Source organism: Canis lupus, chromosome 25 (genome assembly GCF_003254725.2).
Source record: "Canis lupus dingo isolate Sandy chromosome 25, ASM325472v2, whole genome shotgun sequence".
NCBI classification, from domain to species: Eukaryota; Metazoa; Chordata; class Mammalia; order Carnivora; family Canidae; genus Canis; species Canis lupus.
This window is the reverse complement of record NC_064267.1, coordinates 21,020,347-21,046,514: the sequence shown is the minus strand read 5'-3', so window position 1 is coordinate 21,046,514 and position 26,168 is coordinate 21,020,347.

Here is a 26,168-nt window from a genome sequence, read left to right as displayed (position 1 = left end):
CAATCCAATCATGAAATGGGCAAAAGACATGAACAGAAATCTCACAGAAGAAGACATAGACATGGCCAACATGCACATGAGACAATGCTCTGCATCACTTGCCATCAGGGAAATACAAATCAAAACCACAATGAGATACCACCTCACACCAGTGAGAATGGGGAAAATTAACAAGGCAGGAAACAACAAATGTTGGAGAGGATGTGGAGAAAAGGGAACCCTCATACACTGTTGGTGGGAATGTGAACTGGTGCAGCCACTCTGGAAAACTGTGTGGAGGTTCCTCAAACAGTTAAAAATATACCTGCCCTACGACCCAGCAATTGCACTGTTGGGGATTTACCCCAAAGATACAAATGCAATGAAACGCCGGGACACCTGCACCCCGATGTTTCTAGCAGCAATGGCCACGATAGCCAAACTGTGGAAGGAGCCTCGGTGTCCATCGAAAGATGAATGGATAAAGAAGATGTGGTTTATGTATACAATGGAATATTACTCAGCTATTAGAAATGACAAATACCCACCATTTGCTTCAACATGGATGGAACTGGAGGGTATTATGCTGAGTGAAGTAAGTCAGTCGGAGAAGGACAAACATTATATGTTCTCATTCATTTGGGGAATATAAATAATAGTGAAAGGGAATATAAGGGAAGGGGGAAGAAATGTGTGGGAAATATCAGAAAGGGAGACAGAACGTAAAGACTGCTAACTCTGGGAAACGAACTAGGGGTGGTGGAAGGGGAGGAGGGCGGGGGGTGGGAGTGAATGGGTGACGGGCACTGGGGGTTATTCTGTATGTTAGTAAATTGAACACCAATAAAAAATAAATTAAAAAAATAAAAATAAAAATAAAAATAAAAAAAATAAAATTGCATAGTAATAATGAGGAATTTTCTAACAATTTAAATTCGTGAAAACAAAAATAAAGAGAAATTTAAGCCAGGTTTGAAAATAAAGGTGCCAAATTAAAGTAAAAAATAGAAGACAACAAAAATATGGACTTAGAAAATTGATCACTATTAAAATTCTTCTTAGTAAGACAGTTTAATTCATGCAAAATTAGAATGGGCTTATGAAAAGTGGCAGTAGAAAAAATGCAATGGTATTAAAGTGGCTGCATCAGAACATTCCATTCCTAAAGCTACATCAGACAAATCCGCTTTTGCCTCCCTGATCCCCACAACTCTGAGCATTGTTTTCTTGGTTCCCCTCAGTCTTGCTTTCTTCAGTTTAAATATACTCCATAATCATTTTTGAGAGGCAATAATTATCGGACTATCCAATATCCTGATTTCCCATCTCTGTTCTGTCCATGACACTAGAAGATACAGGGTCCAGATGTGGTCTGATCAACACAGAACATCGTGAGACTATCTCCTCTTTTGATCTAAGTGAGCAGGTTGGCAAATGTGTGGCATGCATGTGACCATTCTCCTGTCTCACATCTGTGTCTATGATATTCCTTCTAACCGGTTATTGCCAGAATATGGAAAAGCAACTAACTATTGTCTGTTCATCTGTATCTGGGTATTTTACTAACAGCTGGTCAGGGTAGAGGGCTGGGTTCAACTCCCACATGAGACCCAGGTAAGTAGGGAAACTCTGGGCACCAGAAACCTGGTTGGTCACAGATTGGATCCTCTTGAGTGACAGTGCTGATGGCTCCATGACACATCATGTTATTCCTCTTGAGTTTGCATGCATAACACAGCAATTACCTAGAAAGTAGGGAGAGAATCCCTGACATCCCCTCTGAGTGACTTCTCATCAGTAGGAAGGGTGACTGGGTGGTCACTGTGGGACCATCCAGACAGGGAATATCAGATGTTAAGAAAAAAAATGAGAGTACTTCTAAAGGAAATGATCTACATTGATTTAAAGCAACTGGCAACATCATATATGAACTTAATTTGCTCTGAACATGTTACTTAGAAGATTGATCATAAACACATGTTTCAACATAATGAAATAAGCCACTGGAGAAGCATGGTCACATGACAAAGTCTGCATTTAATACCTATACAATAATTTTGCTTGATTCATTCAGCCAGAAGTCTAGTTGGAGCCTGTCACCATTAACGTATTGGAGCTTTGGTCATTTTCCTTGTTTTTCCATTTAGTTCTATGGTATCTTGTTTATATATCTCACTTTCCTTCCTTATACCTTTTTCTTTGGTGTATCATGGCATGCTGCAGAGCCAGAAAGCTCCACAGAGAAGTAAAATTAATAAAATCTCAGATCCCAAGGATTCCCAAAACCTAACTACTGACCTAAGAAATTCAGGATCAGGGGTAGGAAGGGAATTTCATCACATCAAGCCTGGTGAGCCATACCCTGTCCTAATAGAAATGTCCATGGGCCAGAGGTTCATGATCAGAGGCCATGCTCTCATTATCAACTAATACAATAGGACCTCAGAGGTCTAATATTCTTTTTTTTTTTTTAAGGTTTATTTATTTATTTTAAGAGAGAGAGAGAGTCCGCACAAGGGAAGGGGCAGCTGCTGGGAGAGAGAGAATCTCAAGCAGGCTCCATGCTGAGCACAGAGCCCAACACGCGGGCTTAGTCTCACAACCCTGAGATCATGACCTGGGCTGAAATTAAGAGTTGGACACTTAACCGACTGAGCCACCCAGGTGTCCCTAGAGGTCAAATTTTCTAATGCCTACATTTTATAGATGAGAAATTAAAGTCCAAGGAGCTGTAAATGATAGTTACATAGCTAGTTAGTGACAGAGTTAGTACTAGAATCTGCTTTGGGCTTAACAAATAGTTATGGGTTAAACTGTCTCTCCCCAAAAAAGACATATTAAAGCTCCAACCCACCGGTACCTCAGAATATGACCTTATTTGGAACTAGGGTATGATAGATGTAATTAGTTGGTTGAGGTCATACTTGAATAAGGTGGGCTTCTAACCAGTATAATTGGTGCCCTTTTAAGAAGACAGCCATGTAAGGGGCACCTGGCTGGCTCAGTCAATAGAGCATGCAACTCTTGATCTAAGGGTTTTAAGTTCAAGCCACAATTGGGTGTACAGATTACTTAAAAATAATTTTAAAATTTTTTTAAATAAAAATAATAAGTACGGACAGACAGACATGTGAAGACACAGGGACATGAAGGTAGAATGTCATGGGAAGATGGAGGCAGAGGCTGAAGGTATTCAGATGCAAGCCAAGGAATGCCAAAGAGTGCTGCCAAACACCAGGAAGTTTTTTCAGAAGATAGAAAGGAGCAAGAAAAGATTCTCCTCTAGGTTTCAGAGGGAGAGTGGTCTTGCCACACTTTCTAGACTCCAGAACTGTGAAACAACAAATTCCTGTTGTTTTAAGCCACCTAGTTTGTGATACTTTGTTACTACATCCCTGAGAAACTGATAGACACATGGTCAGAAAAATGTCCCTTCCTACCACCTCATACTGAACCCGGGTTTGATTAAGGGACTTACCAAGGGGCTGTTTCTGAGTAGAATAATCTTGTTTTTAGATCACAGAAATTGCAGAAATACTACTCCACCTCCCCAATTATTGTCCCCATAACTTCACACTCACTTTCGGACACCAAAGTTTACCAGCCTGCAAGTGCAAAGAGTATTTTTCTTTTTCCTTTGTGCTACATTTTAAGTCACATCAGGACTAGGGGAATAGGAATCACTGTGGCACTCGATATAAAAGATAAGGAAAATATTCTTGATGCCAAAAATCTCCCTTCCTATTCCATGATATTATGTCATCAGACAGAAAGTCCTTTAAATTAAGAACTGAGCTTTCCAGAGTCTCCTCAATTACAAATCAACCTGGGAAAGGCAATACACATTATCCCCTTGTGAATTAGTCCATCTGAATGCACACAGCAGGGCAGCTGCAAACGGGGCTGGTATGGTAGAAAGAGCATAAGCCTCAGAGTTACAGAAATTCTGACTGGAATTGTGGTTGTGTGTGTGCCCCTAGGAAAGTCATTTTAAATCTCTGAGTTTCATTACGCATAAATAAAGATGTTAACACCCACCGTGCTGGCCCCATGTAATGAGTAAAGATAACATTAAAACATATAGCTCATTTGGATATACAATAAATTAATATGGTTTGTTGATATTTTCATTATTCTTTTATTAAATCCCAGTCCTGGACAAAGATCTTGGTGGAAAATCTGTCATCTCAGTTCTTCTCCATCCTATTCTGGAAGCCTGAAACAAAATATAGGTGCTCCCATTTGACTCTGGGTTTATTTGTCTTACTAGAGTGAACATTCACAAGGCTATTGGAATAAAGACCAATGCCTACCTAAATCCTTGGCACTGAGCACAGTACTTGGTACATAATAAACAGTCAAAAAATTTTGTTGCATGTAGAACATATGCTACATGATCAATTTTCCTCAGGATTCACTGATTCAGTGAATCAGTCACTTAAAATGGGCAAGTTAGGGGCACCTGGTGACTCAGTCTTTATTTCAGCTGAGGTCATGATCTCAGGGTTGTGAGTTTGAGCCCTGCTTCAGGCTCCGTGCTCAGCTGGGAATCTGCTTGAGATTCTCTTTCCCTCTCCCCCTCCCCCTCCCTTTCCCTCTCCTTCTGTCCCTCCCCTCACTCACACTCTCTCTCTCTCTTTTTATCTAAAATAAATATAAACAAACAAATAAATAAAATCAATCTTTAAAATAAAATGGGCAAGTTAAAGATTTGTCCTAACACTGATTACTTTTGCTATTGAGGAACATCAGTACAAACTTCATCAAAGTTTACCTGGACTCAAACCTACAATAAGTTGTGTTGTACTAGAGCTTTCCAAAACCAGTGTTGCATTAATGATACTTTGCTTTAATCATATTTTAAAATAAGTCATAGTCCTTTGGATACAGAAGACTAAGAACAGAATATTCATAATCTCTGGATTTCCTCTCACCCCAAATTTGCATCCATAGACTTCCAAATACACATTCTCTTTCACAGAAGAGAATGGTCTCAGTTTCTCAACTGACCCCAGTTTTTAAATCTGAAGTCTTCAAAGAGGATGCAAGCACAAAAAAATGTGGTACCTGGCAACACAGAATGGGATCAAATTTTAATCGATGGGATTTATTTCTCTTGATTCTCTACAGATTCCTCATGTCCCTTACCTTCTTGTCTCAATGTGCAGTCTTGAGATGTGCATCATTCTCTATGTTCAACCTATGGTATCTCAGGTATGTCTGTTTCCTGAGTTAACGCTCCCAACACCATCATTTGAGCCCTTTGACAAACAAAAATCCTTGCTGTGGAAGCATTCAAGCATTCTTAATGTGGCTTTCAACAAGAGCAGCTTTTTAAATTCTATGACTTGACTGCCATCTAGAGAAGACTAGAGATAACTAAAATGAACCAAGCTAATCTAGTATATTGATGGGTTCACTTTTCTCTACCCCTTTAGTGAAAAACCTTAAAGAAAAGCATTTTAAATAAGAAACAGAAAATACTTAAATGTACTGTGGCTTGGGATGGTGCCATTAATCTGTTTTTTACACAACAATATGCAGCAATTGTATTATTTCTAAGGAGAAATGATACTATTAGTGATAGCAATCTGCTTGCCTTTGAATTTATTTTATGGATTCCTTGTGAAAATATACATCAAGGTAATGTAATTATTTTATCTGCATAATTATAATGCTGTAATTAAAACTGGGTGGCTGCTCTCATTAAATTCTCCAGACTGTGGTTTATTTTCTGCTGGTATGAGGTTGCATCTTAGAACATATTTTAGAATCTCTATATGCTGCTGTTCTCGTTGTAATAATACTGATATTACTAGACAAGAAACTTTCTCCAGTTTTGTAAAATGGTTTTTTTAGCAATTGTATTGTGAAGTGGCTCCAATAAAACTTAAAGACCCAGAGAATTTAGAAAGGATTTCTCTCAGGAAAATCGCCCTAATGTGTCCTCTGTTTATATGCAACAAATAATTGCAAGCTTCTAATCCCAAGAAATCTAGAAGGATCGGTAGTGTTCATTGTCTTTTATATCACCGTGGGAGTTATCTGTTACTCAAATGTCCAAAGGCCAAAACCTGAGTTTATTGAAATTCTCAACCATTTTCAATGGGGTTTTTATTTGTCACAGTTTACAAATAATGGTGATGAGAGTGTTAAATTCAGGAAATTGAAAAAACTGAAATATAGCAGGGTGAATTACAGTGAATCATGCACATCTTAAGGCTGTACATTGAGATAAGGAAAGGGACATGAAGACTTCACAGAGTATTAATTTTAAAACCACAGACTAAATTTTGATTCCAATCTTTGTTGCCAGATATCACATTTTTTGTGTATTGCATCCTCTTTGAAGATTTCAGATTTGAATACAAACTTGAGCTTCTATAAAAGAGGATGTATGCTTGAAAGTCTATGGATGCAAAATGGGGACAAGACAAAATCCAGGAAGTATGAATATTCCATTCTGAGTCTTCTATATCCAAAGAACTTTGAATTATTTTAAAATATGATAAAAGTAAAGTATCATTAATGCAACATTGGTTTTGGAAAGGTCTAATGTAATACAACTTATTTCATTATTGTATCCAGGCAAATATAAGTGAAGACTGGGTACTGCTCCCAATAGGGGCCAGCAAACTTTTTCTTGAAGGTTCAGGTAGCAAAAATTTTTTACTTTCCCAAATATATGGTCACTACTAATCAACGGTCATGGTAATATGAGAGCAGCCACAGACAATATGTCAACAAACAAGTGTAGCTGTGTCCCAATAAAACTCTACCTACAAAAATAGACAGTTGTAGTTTGCCAGCCACTGTGTTAGAACAAAAATCTCTAATTTGTCCACTGTAAATTACTGTCAGATTGTGAGGACTAGGAATTATCAGTTACTCAAGTGTAAAAGGACTCAAAACTTAATGTAGGAGACCAATATAGCTTATACCAGCTCCAATGTACTGGAAACTAGACCTGGTGTTTTATTTATTTATTTTTTCATGCATCTAGTACATCTTCTAACTGTACCAATCTTAAAATACTCTCAGAGAAAATAACTTTTTCTTAGTGAAAACTTCAACACACAAACACACATACACACATACAAATGCTCTTCTCAGATTAGTAATAGAAGCAAAGTGAAAGACAAGTAAATTTGGAGTAGACAAACATTTATGTGTATCTCCAAGCCTGTTTTAGATTACTATTATTATCCTATGACTACACTCTATATTGAGCAATCAGACACATTTTCATTTTTAAAACTTAGCTTCTGGGGTGCCTGGGTGGCTCAGTCAGTTAAGCGGTTAAGTGTCTGCTTTTGCCTGGGGTCATGATCCCTGGGTCCTGGGATAGAGCCCCATGTCCAGCTCCCTGCTGAACAAGGAGTATGCTTCTTCCTCTCCCTCTGCCTGCTGCTCCCCCTGCTTATGGTCTCTCTCTTTCTGTCAAATGAATAAAATCTTTAAAAAAGCAAAAAACAAAATAAACAACCTAGCTTCTATCTCATAATTGGTATTCTCCCATAAGTCATGCTTCTGAAAAAGGATCACAGGAAAGACTCTTTTCTGTAAAACTCTAAATACTGAAGTAACTGTACTGTGTTAGGAATTTTCATATAGCCACTTGTTCTTGCACCCTAAGAGCTATTGATATTAAGTGGAGCACATATGAAGAGTCAGGCTATGGAGAAAACAGAAATCAAACACAGTCTGAAAAGTTCTGCTTTAATCAAGTACAGACATTTTTCCAAGTTTGTTGGTCTGTTTTATCATTTCAAGGATGATAAGAGAAAGTTTGACCTCAGTTTGATAGATTATCATTTTCACTTCCTCCTCTGTGAAGGCATACTACTACTGCAAGCTCTCATAATCATTTATTTTCAGAGTACTTCTTTTTTCTGCCTATTCACGGCCAGTGTAGTGTAGAGATGGAGCTCAGACCGTAAGGAGGAAAGAGCGGAGTTGAAATCCCTGATGCTATTTATCCTGGCCTTGTGACCATGGGACGCTACTTCTCTTCTCTGAGACTCAGCATTCTCTCCATAAAATAAAGATAATACTAACACTCCATACCAATAAAGGTAATGAGTATATTGCAATACTGTCATTAAGACTACGTAAGAACATTTGCCAGGGATCTTGCCCATTGCTCAGTAAATGTTAGTTTATCTCCTCTCTCCACTGCCCCTTCTCTAGGACATAGACTGGTGAAGCCTGGAACTGATTTATACATATCCTGCCTCCCTACATGCCTACTACCAAAATAGCAGTGGGTTCTCCTATTTTGCTTTGTTACTGAAGATCTTACCATTTCAAACTGCTATAAAGATAAATGAAAAAGTATTCTCTGAGTCGTGAAAACAAGTTTCGTAAATTCAAAAACAAAAGAACCTACTCATAATACTGATATGTTATACAAAAAATAGGCACCCAGATACCTGCTGAAAAATGATGATACGTAAGTATGTGGAGTGTGTCTGCAGTAAATAGACACAGTCATGATATTTTGCTCTGCTCTTCAAGAGATGATCTGGCTCACAATATTATCAAAACTGTGGAATAACAGGGTACTTCTCAAGAGGTTTTATTACCTATTGTTAACTTCTGGAATTCTCATCATAACTCATTGGTCAAATTTATACACTGCTTAACTGCTCAGGGCAGAATCTTTATGTTTATCCTTCCTGTCAAAACTGGCCTCACAGGGATCCCTGGGTGGTGCAGTGGTTTAGCACCTGCCTTTGGCCCAGGGCGGGATCCTGGAGACCCGGGATCGAATCCCACGTCGGGCTCCCGGTGCATGAAGCCTGCTTCTCCCTCTGCCTATGTCTCTGCCTCTCTCTCTCTCTGTGACTATCATAAATAAATAACAACTTAAAAAAAATTTAAAAAAAAACTGGCCTCACATTTAAAGTATTTTTTAACCATACAGAGGACTACATGCTGAAAAGTTTATGAAAATGTCATTCAGGGAATCACCAAGATTTCATGTAACAAATTTGGAGTCGTTCAAGCAAAGGAATTTTGAACAGAAGAGAAAATTAAAGTAAAGAATTATCTGTGGTGGAAAAAAAAAAGTAGAAAGAGAATGGAAACTAGAAGTTATTTAAGGACAAGAGGAAAAGAAATAGAGCCAGAGTTATTGAGAATGTTTTAAAAAAATCACTAGCTGTGGGGCACATGAACAGAGGAGCTAAGATATCCATAAAAATAAAGTGGGATTTGTGAAATATCAAAAGGGTATATAAAAAGAAACCAATTAAACAGAATATTCTCCTTTGTTTTTCCATATCTATTCTGGCTCTAAAGGAAAAGAGCTACAAATTTGTTTCCTTCTCTTTGCTTTTCTAGCTCTATATGACATATAAGAAGCAGTTATGCTGACTCAGAATTAAATTTTTATTAGTCACTTTTAAAACTTGACTTTTTGCCATGAAACATAACTGCTGCCTATTCTGGCTATCATAGCATATATGATTTTCTAGAATGTCAGCATAACAATAAAGCAAATTGTCACACAAGTATTCTGATTATATGAATAGACTTACAGAACTTTTATAGCCCATGCTGTACAACATCCCTGATAAGTTATCTGTCTGGCCATAGAAGTCGGAAGCTGTTTGCAAGAGTGATTTTACTTACCAATAATCAAACATTCAATCCAACTTTATTTTTTTTTCAATCCAACTTTAAAGATTAATATGGTCGTAGGGATATTTACATATACAGAAAAAAAAAAAAAAAAACCATGACCTCCATTATACCCTGGCAAAAATTCTAACTATTCACATATTTCCCTACCTATCTATGTCATTTTTTTTTAATTTTTTTATTTATTCATGATAGTCACAGAGAGAGAGAGAGAGAGGCAGAGACACAGGCAGAGGGAGAAGCAGGCTCCATGCACCGGGAGCCCGACGTGGGACTCGATCCCGGGTCTCCAGGATCGCGCCCTGGGCCAAAGGCAGGCGCCAAACCACTGCGCCACCCAGGGATCCCCCTATCTATGTCATTGAACAGATTATATCTGAACAGCTGTGAAATAGTGTGCTCTCCATCATTTTAAAACTTATTACACATTGTTTCTTAATCCCTCCTGGCCTAGACAATAACTAGATATCTAAAAGGAAGAGGGGGCCTAGGAAAGAGGAAATTATAGCTTTATCCCCCAACAACTTTGCCTAGATATAGTGGTTTTTCCAAAGTAATAAAATTCCATACATGCCAAAGACAGCCATTCAATATTTGCTAATGGGACTAGATTCTTCAGAACAACTCTGACATGTCCTCACCAGTTTCCATCGAAAAAGATAACAGCTGACACTTACGGAGCATGTGCTACATGTCAGGCACTGTTTTAATACCCTGCGTGTCATTAAATCATCCAATCCTTGCGACAACCTCATTAAATAGGCTATTACTACCTTCACTCTGCAGATGCAGTGAGACAGAATGGTTAAGTAGCATACCCAATGGCACACAACTGGTAACAGAGCCAGGTTCCAATGCAAACAGTCTGACTCCAAAGTTCACTCCTGTAACACCATGCTCCCAGGCAGACTACTGGGAGTATCCAATACCATAGATTCTTAGAAACCATTTTAGGATAAGCTACTCACTACTCTTTAAAACAACACAATAAATAAATAGATAGATAGATAGATAGATAGATAAATAAATAAATAAATAAATAAATAAATAAATAAATAGAGTTAACCAAAGACCTTAACTCAAATTGGTTAATCAGCACCTGTAATTTTTTTTTTAAATAAAGAATCAAGGATACGAAAGAGTAAATAATGGAGAATGATCTACCTGTTTTTTGCAGCCTGGTATTTAACCAGTGTTGCATAATTTTTATCAACAAGTTCACCGAAGGTTTAAAGAAAGAACTCAAGCAGGGCAATGGAATTTATTTCCAAATTTAGCCATTTTTTAAGAACTACATCTTACCTATAGGTTCATTTTTCATTTATGCCCTCTTCTTGTAACAGGTGATTTCTTTTTATAAAATAATTGCAAGCAATTTTCCAACAGTAATGATCATGAATGATCTTGAAACTCTAAATTACGGTTTTGGTTCACAGCCATCTTCTGAGTGAATAATTCTGTATTATTATACAAGAAAAAAGAACAACTGCCCCACAGAAAGCAAGTAACTCCAGGCAGGCCCTGATTTGAGCTTGCTATCAGATTAACCTCAATAGTAGTGTAAAGAAAATCAATCCTTTGAGCAAAAAACTCTACTGGATTCCCTTTGCCTATAGGATGAAGTCAAACCATTTATACTAGTCTTCATAGAATATGATGATTCCTTTATTTTTTATTTTTATTTTTATAAATTTATTTTTATTGGTGTTAAATTTGCCAACATATAGAATAACACTCAGTGCTCATCACGTCAAGCGCCCACCTCAGTGCCCGTCACCCAGTCACTCCCCGCCCCCCCCCCCCCCGCCCACCTCCCCTTCTACCACCCCTAGTTCATTTCCCAGAGTTAGGAGTCTTTCATGTTCTGTCCCCTTTTCTGATGATTCCTTTTTCACTTTTAGTTCCCATCACTCTCCTCCTTGTTACCTTCATGCCAATTTAAGGGCATATAATTTTCTATACCCACCCTGCTTTTTCTCATTCCCCTCCTTTTTACATGCTCTGCCTTCCATTTCAAATATTTTCCCTCAACTCTCCTTTCAAAATCCAACCAAATATAATTTCTTATACACACACACACATTTCTCTCAGCTATTTATATGTGTATTGGTTACTTTTATATATCAACTTGGCTAAGCCATTGCACCCAATTTTAGGTCACACACCAGTCTAGATGTTACTCTGAGGGTATTTTTAGGCTGCAATTAACATCTAAATCAGTAGCCTTTGAGTAAAGCAGATTCCCACCATAATGTAGATGGGCCCCATCCATCAGTTGAATCCTTAAAAGAAAAGACTCAGGTGTTCCAACTCAAGATTACACCTCAGGTGCTCTGGGTCTCCAGCCTACTGACATTCCCTGCAGATTTCAGACCTGCCAGTCCCCATAATTATATGAACCAAGTCTATTAATCACCCTTAATCAATAAATAGATATGTGTATACATCAAAAGAAATAGACCAGAAATACAAATGTATATTACACATACACATATGCACATAAATACAAATGTGTATATACACACATGTGTATACACATGTATACACACACACATATATATTCTATTGGTTCTCTTTTTTTTAAGATTTATGTATTTATTCATGAGAGAGAGAGACAGAGACAGAGACAGAGACAGGCTCCATGCAGGGAGCCCCATGTGGGACTCAATCATGGGACTCCGGGATCACACCCTGGGCTGAAGGCAGGCACTAAACCGCTGAGCCACCCAAGCATCCCCATTGGTTCTCTTTCTATAGAGAACTGTAATTAATACAGTATGATGTCTGATTTCCCTACTGGAATGTAAGTCCCTCAAAAACAATCATCTTTCTATTCCTCAAAGAACAATGCTTTAAAAATAAATTGTGTTTAACAAATGTTAATTGAATGATTAAAAGTTTGGTCAAAAATGAATAAATATTTGGTCAATTCCATCTGTGAAATAATTCAATTTAATTTTGTATTCTCTCTTTCTCTTTCCTTTGGCAGTACTGTAGCTCACATTCCTTTATCTACACTATTTGAGATTTTCATGGACGTCTTTGCTTCCAGACACTTCCAATCCCTGCCCAAATGTATCCTTCACATTGCCACTTAGCTTCCTCTACAAATCATACACACACACACACACACACACACTTCAGAGTCTTGCAATAAAATATGTAATGGCTTTCTATTGCCTGGAACCCCTTTACAGGTCTCATGAATACTACTTTGCCTTTATGGCAAGTATTATCTTACTAATAACTCATAAAATTGCTCTTAATAGGTTGTTTGGTTAAAAACAAGTTTTCTGTGTACATTATTTATCTTGTAACCATCAAAGGTAACTGAAAAAAAAAGTGATTTAAAAGTTTTAAGCTCTTTCTATTTCACAGGGAGTGGCCTTTATTACATGGCCCCAAGAGGCCTGGGCATTTGGGCTGCATGCTCTACCATTTTGGGACCTCTGTCAGCCTGTCAATGACTTACCTATCCTTAAAATTCAGAGGTTACCTCCTCTGGGAAAGCTTCCTTTCCTTAATGAGGTAGTTGATCCTCCATTTCCCATATATAATCTCCATGTATTTGAGGGGAGGTTTGTCTATCCCACTAGAATAAAGTCTCCTCCCAGACTTTATTCTTATCTCATCTACTGTATATACTCAGCCATTTAGCTCATTGCCTAGATAATCTCCTGCCCTCTCCCTAAAGTATATTTTATGTTTTCATACGCATGCAGGAATGTGCAAAGTCAGTAGCAATGCACAAATGGGTTGCTTTACTTTGGACATTTTTTCTCAAAACCAGAAGTAAAATCAGACAACATGAGGAAGCATCTGATGCTACACACTGATGAACAACTGTTTTTCTTCCTTTTTTTTTTCTTTTTTTCCTTTTCATCTGAGCATGTTGACATGGTAGAGACCCAGCTGTAATTCTGAAATTAATACCTCTGGGTTTCTCATGTTTCTTCCTGCAAAAATTCTGAGTATTGCCTGCTTTGCATCTAACCACTATTACTCCTATGCCAAGTTCAAAGTGTTTGTGGTGTCATCTAGCCAGGAGCCATGAGTTGGCCAGGTTCAAGAGTAAATATCACCACTTGTTAAAAGTGCTAATATTGAATTGTGTCATAAATGCCTAACTTTTAAGATGGCTGAGCAAAATAAAGCCAAGAACAAAGCTGAAATCTTTTGATAAATGTCGAGTTGCCATTATAATGTTGTTCATAGACTTCAAGGTACAGTTGATGTCATCGTTCTCACCAAAGAAGCAATTGCTTCCTCTCAATTACTTGACAGATTTGCATGAGTCCATAGATTATCATTGCCTTCAGAAATCTTTACCATATATTTTAAATCTGTTGAGTATGAAAAAATGAAGTGTGCTTCACAAAACAAGATCATAAAAAATGAACTTGGCCAGAGCTGTCTTTGATGGAAGATTCTGAGTCATGTCCTAGTCAAATCAAAAAGATTAGGAAGTCAGCTGACATATCTGTACAAAAATGCTAAATACAGCAGAAGGGTGTTAAGTGCAAGAAGATGTGCCTGCTCAGTTAAGGGCAGACAAAGCCCTGACACAAAATAGAGCCAAACTCTTGAGAAAGTTGTTCAATAATGTCTGCATGATTTAATCCACATTTGGACATGTATACAGATCAAATGATTTTACATATATTAAAGGTAAGTAATTAAATACTTTAAAAATTCCATTTATATAAAGCCCTCTTAACTACCTTCTACTTTATCTACTTACTTAAATACCTTTAAGTAAGGCTTTATTTTCTTTTGCAAAACATACTGACTGCCAATGACATATTAATGTTTCTCACCTGCATCCTCCACGTTTCCTTTCATCCACAACTACTTATCAATTCTGTCTATTTACAAAATGGTATGTGTCATTTTGTTATAACTAAAATTTTATTAAACATATGTAAACTGATAAAATTAAAATGTAAGAAGAAAGGATGCTTTCTCAATTTTTCTTAAAGCCAAGAAAAATCAATGGAATTCACTAAAAAAAATTGCTATTATTTGATGGCTGATTGAGACCATTGTAACAGTAAAAAATAAAATTCAGTGGTTATGTTGCTTCCAAAAAAAAGAAAAAGAAAAGCCAAACAAAACACGTAGTGCAGAGAGGGTGGGGATATGCCTCTGCAACTTCCTTTATGCCCTCACAGTCAAGGTGCTGTAATGCTAGAGTATTAAATCTGCTCGAATGCCCTATCTTTTCTGTCATATTCCAGGCTTGTTGAGCTGTTCGTGACTAATACTAATGAGAGACATGCCCTTTCAATTGTTACCTCAAAAATATGCAAAAACTGCCCTGATGTGCTCTCTAGCCTGGCCTAATTTCTCATCAAAGAAATAGAACTCCAGCTACTTGACTGACTTTTCATATTGACTCTTGAGAAATCAGAAATGCTTCATGAGTCTGCAACACTCAAGGAAATAAAATAGCTCACACTTGGTCATATTTGATGTCTGGATTCACAGTCTTTTCATTTTTAACATAATTCATTGCTTTGCTTTCTATCTTACTTCCTCTGGTCTTTATTCCGCAACCAGGATTTCTATCTTTTTAACCTTAAAAATTTACCAACTATGACAATGCCAAATGCATCGAAGTGTATATTTAATGATAACTTCATTTACTAGGGTGTGTGTGCATGTGTATGGGTGTGTTATGCTTGGTGTAATTTGAATTTTGGTGGGTGCTGTTTTGACAACTTTGGAATTGGCTTGTGGGGCTTCTCAATGAAATTATTTCTGTGTAATCATGGTTATGCAAAAATTCAAAAACACCTCAGATTAATAATCACAGATTATGTTATTTCTGAAATGAGAGAAACTTGCTATTCTCATATTTAGGGAAAAGTGACCAAGTGGAACTTGGGTGAGTAACATGACAAAAGTGAACCTGGCCTTCCCTCCATCCCCTGAGGTGTACACAATAATAGATAATAAAAAAGGAGGGGATCGCTGGGTGGCTCAGCGGTTTAGCACCTGCCTTTGGCCCAGGGCGCGATCCTGAAGTCCCAGGATCGAGTCCCATGTCAGGCTCCCGGTATGGAGCCTGCTTCTCCCTCCTCCTGTGTCTCTGTTTCTCTCTCTCTCTCTCTCTCTCTCTCTCTATGTCTATTATAAATAAATACATCTTTAAAAAAAAAAAAAGGAACACAGAGGAAAACTAAAAATGCTAATAACCTGTCACTGCTAATCCAGCAGAACAGCTAGGGAAAGAACTGTGCTAAACAGTTTAAAAGCCCCAACTTCCTGTGTTGCCTGTCACAGAAAGAACAAGAAAATAGCCAACAATGTGGAAATGGGGATAACAGAGCCAAAAGGAGCTGAAGTTCAACCAAGAAAATGGGCACTGATAAAACCATGATGGTAAAACCACTGGGGGCATGTTTAAGACTGAGATCACTTACTTATTTAACCACATTTAGGGATTACCCTGTTACTGTGGAGAAACTATAAGGAAGGCAAACTCTGCATCTTTAAGGAGTTCACAGTCTATAAGGAAAGGAGAGGCATAAACCTAATCCCAGCAGCAGAGAGCTACAGTATAATAGGTATATTCAGACAGGCATGAGAGCAAGTTCAATTGTTCTCCCCTCTACACCCTGATAAAACATCTTTTTTTTTTTTCACATTTTCTTTTTGGAGATAAGTCAGTACTATGGACTGAATTGTACCTCCCTAAAATTTCTATGTTGAAGCCCTAAGGCCCAATGTGATGGTATTTGGAAACAGGGCCATTGGAAGGTAATTAGGGTTGGATGAGGTCATGAGGGTGGGGCCTTTATGATGAGATTAGTGCCCCAAGTAGAAGAGACACCAGAGAGCTCTCTCTCTCTCTCTTTCCCTACCATATGGGGACAAGCAAGAAGGCAACCATCCATAAGCAAGGAAGAAAGCTCTCACCAGAAACCAGCCATGCTGGCACCTTGCTCTTGGAATTGCAGCCACCAGAATAGTAAGAAAATCAATTTCTATTGTTTAAGTCACCCAGTCATTGTATTTTGTTACGGCAGCCAGATCTGGCCAAAACAATACGAATTTTTTAAAAATTAGAAACAAAAACATTAAAAGGAACTAGAAAAGAATACTCTGAAGAGTGAGTAGAAATCATTATTAACCTAGTATACAAGTGAAGAAATACTGTATAGTGAAGAAAGGGAAAACTCTGTGTTATAAGGAAGAACTTCAGACTCTATAAGAGAAACCATCAAATGCCCATAGACACTAAGACAGTTCAGGAGAGAGAGAAGGACTTCAAATTATTGGCTTCAAAATTATTGGCTACTTCCCACCAATAAGCATTAGCCTGTCTCAACTAGAATACTGGAGAAATGCAAACTGGTGCTGCTACCCTGGAAAACAGTATGGAGGTTCCTCAGAAAGCTAAATATAGAGCTACCCTATGACCCAGCAATTACACTATTAGGTATTTATCCAAAGGATACAAATATAGTGATTTTAAGGGGCACCTGCACCCCAGTATTTATAGCAGCAATGTCCACAATAGCCAAAAGATGGGAAAAGATGGAAAGAACCCAGATGTCCATCAACAGATGAATTGATAAAGAAGATGTGGTATTTAAACACACACACACACACACACACACACACACTGGAATATTACTCAGCCATCAAAAAGAATGAAATCTTGCCACTTGCAACGATATGCATGGAACTAGAGGGTATTACACTAAGTGAAATAAGTCAGAGAAAGACAAATACCATGATTTCATTCATATGTGGAGTTTAAGAAACAAAACAGTTGAATACACAGGAAGGGAAGGAAAAATAAAATAAGATGAAAATTAAGAAGGAGGCAAATCATAAGAGATACTGAACTCTAGGAAACAAACTGAGGCTTGCTGGAGGGAAGCAATAATTGGGTGATGGGCATTAAGGAGAGTACTTGATATAATGAACACTGGGTGTTGTTACATCCAATTGATGAATCAGTTAAGTTCTACCTCTGAAACAAAGAAGAAGAAAGAAGAAAGAAAGAAAGAAAAGAAAGAAAGAAAGAAAGAAAGAAAGAAAGAAAGAGAAGAAAGAAAGAAGAAAGAAAGAAAGAAAGAAAGAAAAGAAAGAAAGAAAGAAAGAAAGAAAGAAAGAAAGAAAGAAAGAAAGAAAGAAAGAAAGAAAGAAAGAAAGAAAGAAAGAAAGAAAGAAAGAAAATAGAATAAATATAATACTGGAGAAAACCAAAATATATACTATTTTCCCAGAGAGAGGATGTAAGAACCATAGTCAAAGCCATCATGCTGTGCACTCCAGGAGTATAGCCTTTAGACCCATGTAGGCACAACCTTCCCAAACTCTGGCCATATCATCATCTGATTCAATGGTCACTGCCTACCAACACCTACTGATGTGAAGAAGGCAATCAGTAAAACAGCAAGCTTCTCTAGACACTTTGAAGCTTAGAGCAGGACAGAAGACTCCTAAGCACAAATAGTGGTTTTATCACTTCTGTCACTTGATGACCATGACCACAAGAAAAAAGAAACATGGCAGGAAGAGAACAACAGTCTGTGTACATGACATGAAAGCAAAAGAGTTTGGCTTCCTGGACTCTGGTCTTTAAAACAATAACATATTCCTGCTAAAAGACTAGATACATCTTACATAAATTGAAAGAGTACACTTGTCCAAAGACCCTATGACCTAATCAAAGATATTAATGAGAGGAAAGAGAAACAATGACTAGGAAGCTGTAGTAGAATAATATTGAGGTTATCAAGCATGCAACTCAAGCATCAAAATGCAAGTATTATCTAGTATATCCCACATGAAAACTAATTAGGACAATGTGTTCTCTCATATTTGCCCTACACAGAAGAACTACAAAGCAAACAGATTTTTCTTAATGTTAAAATGTACAGCCACCCCAGGAAGACAAATTCAGAACTCAAACTCCCCAAAAGGGAGTTCTGAGAGGCAAGTCTGTAATCACAACTCTGGAGATGTCCCATGCCACCTAAATCATGTGAGTCACCAATGAGTACAAATAGGGACAGTTAAAACACAGAATGATGAATTCAGTGCAATTAAATTCTAGTTTAGTTAAAGAACTTGAATGTTTTCTCCATGGAAATGGTAGCAGAGTATAGGAAAGCCACTCTGCCAGAAACTCCAAATGTACTATAATCTCAATATCAGCATCTAGTGATGAAAGGTGTCTCTAAAGATTACTGTTTGCTAAGTACACATTCAAAATATGAAAACAAATAAAATCCTAAGATGAAATAAATTTGGTGTGATTAAACATAATAATGATACCATATCTAGAGAACGCGGTTGAAATAGAATAATATAAACCATTTCGTTATAACTTAAAATGATTTATTATTATGTTCAGAACTCATCACATTAAATCTACTGTGTAGGTGCTATACATGACAATTTTTGTAATTAAATTTAAAGGCATCTTATGGGGTGCCTAGCTGGCTCAGACAGTAGAGTGTGTAACTCTTGTTCTCCAGGTCATGAGTTTGAGCCCCACATTGGACATAGAGATTATTTTTAAAAAATAAACAAAGGTATTTTAAATAACATCAAAAAATGCTAAATTTAAGAAGTAAAATATTTAAAGGAAAAATTAATGAAACTGCTACATGATGACACGTCTCTTCCAGGTAAGTAATGCAGAAAAAATCTGAAAATGATGGTATCATTTTAAGTCTGCCAGACAAAAGTAGAAGACACCGTTGTTTATCTGCAATCTCAAATACATCCATGTAAGCAAGTGGGAAGAATACTATGTAATTCATCTAATCTCAGGAATTTCATAATTTAGATATAATTATTATCAGCATTTACAGCTAAGGAAACCAACGATCAGGGAGGGAAGATTTATGCCAGCAATTAAAGAAAAAAAAGAAAGAGATGGGAAAGAAGGAGAGAGAGAGAGAGAGAGGAAGGAAGGAAGGAAGGAAGGAAGGAAGGAAGGAAGGAAGGAAGGAAGGAAGGAAGGAAGGAAAGAAGGAAAGAAGGAGAGAGAGAGAAGGGAAGAGGAAGGGAAGAAAGGGAAAGGGGACAGGAAGGGAAGAAGGAATCCATGGAGCAGAGCAGTTAGGATTTGTACTCAGACTCTTCAGCTCTAGGATCTGCACTCCTCACCACTACACTAAGCTGTCGAGAAATAGAAAACCTAGTAAGGAACAAAATAGGACCATAAGGGCTATATCAGAGGAGCACCTGGGTGGCTCAGTGGCTGAGAGTTGCCTTGTCTCAGGGCAGATCCCAGTTCCGGGATTCAGTCCCGCATTGGGCTCCCCGCAAGGAGCCTGCTTCTCCCACTGCCTATGTCTCTGCTTTTCTCTATGTGTCTCTCATGAATAAATAAAATAAAATATTTAAGAAAAATCCACTTTAAAAAGGGCTATATCAGAAAGCCCACAGTTCAAAGAAAAAAGGTGTCAAGAATAATGCCAGGAATCCATATAGATTTTCCTTTTCAGAAAAATTACTACAGCCCATACTATTCCCATGCATTGTATACCACAGGGTTCTTATTGGGTCTAGAAACATGAAGTAGCAAAACCTGTGATTAATTGCCATGGCTTGAAAAGGATGTTCAAAACCATAAATCCTGATTCCAAAATCTGGAGGGTTTTCAAATAAACATCCACAAGATGCTGCCTCAAGGTTGTACATATCTACTCTGATGTCTACAGAGACTGCACAGCAAGGCAATTTCCCAGTCTGAATCTGATGAAGAGCAACTTCTATAGACATTACATTATTAAAAGGCTAAGGGTAGAATTAGAAGAAAAGCTCAGGAGCCTAATTCTTTGCTCTTCCGAATTCAAGGGAAGGAGTGAGCATTCACTGCTTGAGAGTCACAGTTGTATACGTATATATTTTCTTGCCAGCCTACCTAGCTTCCTTTACTTGCCTGTATCACCATCTTTTATAAATTCCCTGTGGTCTGCAACACCTTCCCACTAACATTCATTGGGATTCTTACCTCTGGGAATTTGCTCCTGGCACCCTCATCTAAACTTCTTCCTACTTATATTTATTTATCTAATTCCAACTCAGCCCTCAAATACAGTTCTGAGTACTATCCCATCTTGAAGGCTTCTGTGATGATTCTGGAAATGATTTCTCCTTCCTATGGATTTAATCAAATTAGTAGTTGAGCATATGTGAATCTATAGTTCACATCTGACCTTTAATTATGTACTTCATAGAGTAGTTGTAAAAATTAAATTTGATAGCGAAAATAATTAACATAAATGGTTCAGCAGTTTGTGGCAGATAGTAAATATTCAGTGTTAGCTATTGTGATTATTTCTGATTTTTTTCATTATTAAATTATTTATGCTATTCTTAAACTATGATTTTCCTTTAATTTCATCAAATGTATCCTTTGTCTTTTCAATAAGGATAAAGGCAATATTATATCCAAAATTTCCCCCAAATTTCCAAACCCTTAACATTGTACTGAATGCAGAATGTATTGCCAGGAATACTTAGGTGGTTAAAAACAGGACACTAAACTTGTTAACAAATACTACCTTTTTATGCTCTCCAATTTCTGAACCATGTTCAGGTAGTAAAACAGGTGGGGCAATTCTTATCAAAAGATTTACAATACAAAATAGCTGTTAAAATCTCTGTCAAGGCAATAAACTGTCATTCCAACAAATAACTACGTGGTCCTGACCCTAAGATCTCATGGGAGCTATAAATTCTAGGGAGAAGATGGTTTATTGCCAACCATCAATCTGCAGGCATGTCTCCACATAAATTTCAGAAGGCTAGTAGTGCCAGCTCACAAATTTCCTTGTCATACGTAGTCCGAAAGATTCTAAAAACCCTAAGTAGGTAGACATGTCCACAACGTACATATTTGTGTTTTAGAAATATCATTTTGGAAGTGGCCCAGAAAAAATGGATTGTCTGTGGAAAGATGAAAACAAAGAAAGCTTTGGAGTCTACTACAAGTGGCCAGAGGAGATACACTGAAGACTTGAACTTAAGCTATGCAAGTGAAGACCCAGATATCTGAAATGCCCCCTCTATTGTGCCTTTCCAAATACTGCTTTCTCTGCACTCAAGTCCCCCTACTTTGTAAAGCATTCCAGAATCTGGATTCTGTGAGTGGCTGAGGTCACATGTCTGCTACCACAGATCTCATATTTTTCTCACAGCTTACAAGTTAATTTATCATCCTAGGGTTCATTGATATTACTCAAAGCACAATTCAGTACTCTGAGAATTTCTATTTGATTTTTTCTCTCTACATTTTCAGTTCAGATTTCACTTTACTTTTCACTTATTCTTTCCGAGAAGGTAAGATGAAATTAGTTAATAAATAAACACACAAGGATAATATTCTACTCTGCTATAAATCAAACAATTTAAGGAATTATTTAGCTGTTTAGCAAAAAGTTAATTATTTTCCAATGACGACCAGTACTTCCAAAGGTGAAGTAAAATTGATAAACTCATATCTGCTGAAGACAGTGCTAACCGTTTAGAAAACAAGCCATAAAAAGCTATGAGGAACCCCATCCCTCTCCCCAAACAAGTGCCATGCCCTTTCACCTTGGAATTTCACCTGTAGAAAATTATCCTCAAGAGATGATCAAAATGGAAGAAAAAACTTTGCTCACAGAATGTGCTCATTGCAACATTGTTTAAAATAAGCAAAAACTGGGAACAGTTTTAACAATTTGTTGATTACCTATTGTATGATAACATAGCACCTTGTGTTTTTCCTTTCTTAGCACCTCATTCATTTCTAACAACATCTAGTAACTTTTTCTAAGTAAATGGAATCAAGACAAAGGAAAAAATGAAGCAAAAGCAGAAATGAAGTAAGTGAACAAAATGCATGTGAACCCAATTACCCAAGGGTAATTGCTATTGCTGAAAATGACACTGAACAAAGATAGAATAATAGTAAAGTGATAGAACCCAGAGACATGCCCCCAGATAGTCTGCTCCAGAGACTAAATGTTTAACCATGTCTTTCTACTGCCTCCCCATTGTTTGCCCTCCAAATTGTTCACAATTTAAAAATATGATAGCTCAAAGAGATTCTGAATGTCAAACAGAAATCCCCATATACTGCTGTAGAAGTACAAATTCTAAAACTCTTCTAGAAAGTAATATTTATCAAGAGATTTGTTGTTCAAGAAGTGATCATTCACTCCTAAAACTCTACTACCTAAAAAGGCATGACATATGGTGACTTTTTTAGGTGTAGTATGGTAGAGTTGCTGTAATTTTAAGATTCCTTATCTTTCAGATGTACATATTGATAGTACATACTGCTGATTGACATGTTAATAATGTCTGGAATTTGCTTCAAAACAACCTGGGACATAGAGTATGTAAATGAAATAGATTTGGCCATGAGCCTTTAATTGTTGAAGCTAGATAATGAGTAGATGGAAATTTTACTATTTCCCCCTCTTTTGTATCTATTTGACATTTTGTATGATAAAATGTTGAAAACTCATCAAAGATACACATGATCTGTGTGCAAGGATAAGTGTTAGGGAAGCTATGCAAAATAGGCATTATAGGTAGTAAATGAAATATTCCACAGTGGGGAAATAATCCTATAAATTAGAGTATATCTGTATGTTCAAGTATAGGTAACCATTAACAAGTCTTGTTTCTGGGATCCCTGGGTGGCGCAGCGGTTTAGCGCCTGCCTTTGGCCCAGGGCGGGATCCTGGAGACCCGGAATCGAGTCCCACGTCGGGCTCCCCGTGCATGGAGCCTGCCTCTCTCTCTCTCTCCTGTGTGACTATCATAAATAAATTAATTAATTAAAAAAAATTCTTGTTTTCAATGGCTAATTAATGATTTAATAAAAATGTTCATAATAACTGAGAAACGATTTATATAAACATGAAAACAATGTGTACAGTTTTAAGGAGGAGGACTTTTTTCTATAGAAAAAAAAGTTAGCAAGAAACATACCAAAATATCCACAATCGTTATCTCTATGTAGTCACAGGTGATAGTTGTGTGCTTTTTCAAAAAAGCATTTCATTTTCCAACATTTCTACCATGACAGTGAACTATTTTTATATTCAGAAAAAAACAATGGTATCAAGGAATTTAAAGAGCAAAAGAGGCACCTGGATGGCTTAGTCAGTTGAGTGTCCAGCTCTTGGTTTTAGCTCAGGTCGTGATCTCAGGCTTGTGAGATTAAATCCTGCATCAGACTCCCTATTCAACAGGAAGTCAGCTTCCCCTCTCCCTCTGCTCCTCCTCCTACTCACACACTCAATCTCTCCCTTAAATAAATTAATTTAAAAATAAATAAATAAAGAGCAAAAGAAACCTGACCGTGCAGGGAGTAAAAGAATCTCAGGACCCTGTATTTTCATGTTCTTACCATTATAGCCCTAACTTTGGGGCAGAGTCTCATTACCTCCCTGATAAACTGTGCTGGCAGCTACTCACTTACTGGCACCCTAGAAGCAGGGCTCCTGGATCTGAATGAGACATGCCTCATCAAATGTCCTCGGTCCACATGCTTTCCATATCAGAAAGATAAGGACAGTGGAATAAATATAAAAAGAAAAATTATAAAAAGGAATAAAAGACTGATAGTCATGAAAAATGGAGGCATATTACACATTGTGTACAGATGTAAATAGTACTGTTTCTAGGAGTCTTAATAAAAACAGAAAATTTAAATAAAATTAAATTATCTTTCATCTTAAGATAAATTTAATTATCTTCTTTAATTTAAAGTGTACTTTTAAAAAAAGACAACCAGGGTACAAGATTTAGTAAATGTCAAAGAAAATGTGAATTTTCGGGATGCTTGGGTGGCTCAGTTAACAATACTCTACTGTATAATTGAAAGTTGCTAAAAGAATACATCTTGTAACTTCTCACAACAAAAAGACAAAAGGCAACTATATAAGGTGATGGAAGGTGTTAACTTCCTCTGTGGTGATCATTTCACATTAGACACATTTATCAAATCACTACATTGTACACCTTAAACTTATACAACATTATATGTCAATTTTATCGCAAAAACTCTGGGAAATGAATACATTATAAATAAATAGGTCTCCAATGCTGTGAGGTCAAACAGCTTTGGTTGGTGATTTAATAATTGACAAAAGAACAATGTGAATGCTGCCCTAGTTTAAAAATTCCCAGTCCAAAAATTTTTGTCCTTCATCCTCATTTATATTCATAACAATGTCAAAAGGAAGCTCCTTGCCAAGTACTGGTGACTGGGCACATCTGATTGTCATGTTACTGTTAAGAACATCACATCCAGAACCAGTGTGTTTGCCTGAGCATTAGCTTTCAGACAGTCTGAATATTTTTTAATGCTGGATTCATCCTTGGATTTAAAGTAGATTTTAAAAAGCCCTCTCCCAAATGATCCTCTGGCCTTTGAACATATGAACTCAGTCAAAAAAAATTTTTTTAAGTCTAATCTCAAAAGAGTAACTTCAGTAAGAGTATGAACTTATAGCACCTCTCTTGCTAGGTGTTAAAAACTTCATGCTCTGTCTGTACCAAATTGAAAAAGCTCCTCCTTATATTACAGTTCCTCAGCTCATTGGAACTTATATCCAAAAACCATTTAGAATGATTAGAGAGGTATGTAAAAATCATTCTAGTCTTTGTTGATTCCTCAGCTTATAGTCTTATTTCTTTGGCCTCAGAATTGGTCAAAAAATCTATAATATCCGTATCTTTCTCACTTGCTTTACAAAAATTCTTGTTAAGTAAATTCTGATCTTCAAAGAAAGTTTCCATTTCTTTTTATCCTCTTCAGAAACTGATGTCCAGTAATGCATATTACAAAACAACTCTGCACAATTCTGAAGAATGAAACTTTAACTCATCTAATGGCTGCTATCCATCAAAACTCTTAAGCATCTGTATATCAAATATAGCACAAAAATATATTCATTTTGCCAAAAGGCTTCAGGTTGAATAATCTCATTTTGTGGGTAAAGTTTTCAAATACTATCTCGAAGCCTTTCTACAGGAAGGAAAAGGGCAAAAAAACAAAAACAAAAACAAAGACAACCAACCATTTAATTATGGTTAATCTTTTAAGTAAAAATGATAATTCCAGAATTCTAAAATAAGCATCCTTCTTTGTCACATGGTATGAGTTATAGAAAAAAAAAAGAAAGAAACAGATATCTGAATCAGTAAATGAGTCAGAAAAATCTCAGAAACATTCATAAAGCCCAGGACCTTCAGAAATCATATTAGTGAACACCTGTGCCATGGAAGATTTATATATTAAAGTTCATGCTGCAACTGGAGGTTCCCTGCAATATCAATTTCAAATGACAACCTGAGGTTTTTTGCAACAGCAATTGTCAGAAGGAGTTATTTCCTTTCTTATTATTCATTTCATTTATACTATAGCATATTAGCTGGATACAGTATTGATCCTTGCTCCATTGAATTTTGGCTTTCACAACACAGACAAAAATTTGGTTTGAAAGATAAGTCAGTATGATAATCTACTCACTGATAACAGTGATGACATTGACAAAATTATGGCTGGT